The sequence below is a fragment of the Sinocyclocheilus rhinocerous genome, unplaced genomic scaffold, assembly GCF_001515625.1.
Source record: "Sinocyclocheilus rhinocerous isolate Xijiao unplaced genomic scaffold, SAMN03320098_v1.1 scaffold14, whole genome shotgun sequence".
NCBI classification, from domain to species: Eukaryota; Metazoa; Chordata; class Actinopteri; order Cypriniformes; family Cyprinidae; genus Sinocyclocheilus; species Sinocyclocheilus rhinocerous.
The window spans coordinates 542,294-544,262 of record NW_015629561.1 but is presented as its reverse complement, the minus strand read 5'-3'; the positions used below and the strand labels follow the sequence as shown (position 1 = coordinate 544,262).

Here is a 1,969-nt window from a genome sequence, read left to right as displayed (position 1 = left end):
CTTCGCGCTATGGATCGCCAGATCAGCTTTCACCGTGGACGAAGCGGAGTCCAGCCCGGGGTCGTCACATGTGGTTGCCGTAAGCCCGCCGGACGCTCCTTCGTCGAATCTGCCATCCGCGCCGTTCTCAAGCCCGCCCGCCTCTGCTCACTCAAGCCGGCCTCCACTCACTCTAGCCCGCCGTGTGTTTCGTTGTGAAAGTGACTAGAAATCAGTGGTTAAGTTGCACTCGTGGGTATCAATGACTTCACTGAATATTTGCTGGCTAAGAAATAAATAAGTATTACTTATGAGCCATCTGTTTTCAAATCCAGATCATTTGAATTTCACAACATCAGTGTCTGTCAAAACATAACATGCACAATACACACTAGTATTTTTGAGAATCAGAGATCTAGGTGTTTTATTGACAGGTGATTTAAAAAAAAAAAGTTTGATCACTGCCTTCTCAGTTGTTTAAAAGATGAAGGCAAATGATCAAAGTTTAATAAAATTATATTTAATTTTCCAATAAAAGATTATACATTTTTACATGATTTGTTACATTTAATTGCCCTTTGCAGATTTTGAGAGAAATATATATTATAAACAGATTTCTTAAATATGATTTAGTTTCTCTTGTTTCAGTCTGTCTCCATTGTAATAAAAAAATTGAAAACAGTATCTCCAAAAAAAAAAAGTGAAAGATAAAGGGTTTTTGATGCTTTTGATTTGTTCTCTTCCTGGGTGATTCTCACATATGCATCAAAACATATCCAGATCAACCCCACCATAGTCATGTTAATTTACTGTACTTTTAGTGCCGTTACTGCTTCTAATTTCAGTCGATGACTTTTTTACTGTTGCACACATGTCTCAATACAGCATAGTTAGATGGCTTTAATCTGTAATGCGAGTGCTGGATTGCATCAGTGAGAACTTCATGTTAAAGCATAATTGATGTTAATACTTTTACCTAAACATTATTAAATAAATTATACACTACCGTTCAAAAGTTTGGGCTCCATAAGATTTGATCAAAAAATGCAGTCAAAGCAGTTATATTGTAATATATTGTTCTAATTTGAATTAACTGTTTTCTATTTGTATATAATTTGTAATGTAATTTATTCCTGTGATGCAAAACTGAATTTTCAGCAGCCATTCCTCTATTCCTTCAGTGTCACATGATCCTTCAGAAACCATTCTAATATGCTGATTTGCTGCTCAAGAAACATTTCTGATTATTATCTTATGTTGATAACAGTTGTGCTGCTTTAAATTTTTGTGGAAACGGATTTATTTGAAATTAAAATCTTTAGTAACATTATAAACGTATTTACTGTCACTTTTGACCAATTTAATGCTTCCTTGCTGGATGAAAGTATTGATTTTTTTAAAAAGTCTTATGGACCCCCAAATTTTGAATGTTATTATTCATTTAAGCAATAAATCACTATATTATAATTATAGTCACAGTTAACAGGCAGTTAAGTTAACTAGACTGCACACTCTCTTTCAGTCATATGCATGATGTGAATGCAGAGGCTGGCATCCTGAGGCCACAAGAGGGCGCATTGAGCAAAATATTATGCACGTTTCTTCAAAGCGTAATAAAATAACACGACTATCTTTGAAAAAAAGTGCATAATGTTTAAAATAATCATTTATAAACCATATATAATTAATACATTTGCTTAAACAATTAGAAAAAAAACCAGCACCATGCATGTATGTATGGTTTAATATAAAGGACCGAAAACCAATCACAAAGAGTAGGCTACTTTCTTCATTTAAAAACATGAGATACAGTGGGATGGGGAAAACCACCATAAAGTCTTGAGACATGTTTTTTAAAAGTTGAACTTACATTAATTTTACATGGCTTTCTAAACATGCCGCTCTCTTGTGCGAGACGCGAGTGCAACGCTGATAGATGTCCCTCTAGAAAATGTGATAAATATGCATTCTGTGTGAACGGCTTGGTTTC

General features: G+C 34.6%; 1 protein-coding gene across 3 annotated transcripts in view; it reads left to right on the top strand.

Moving 5' to 3' along the window:
* LOC107739269 (zinc finger protein 813-like) overlaps nucleotides 1-1,969 on the top strand; it is a 7,659-nt gene that overhangs the window by 2,074 nt on the left and 3,616 nt on the right. The window lies entirely within an intron of this gene.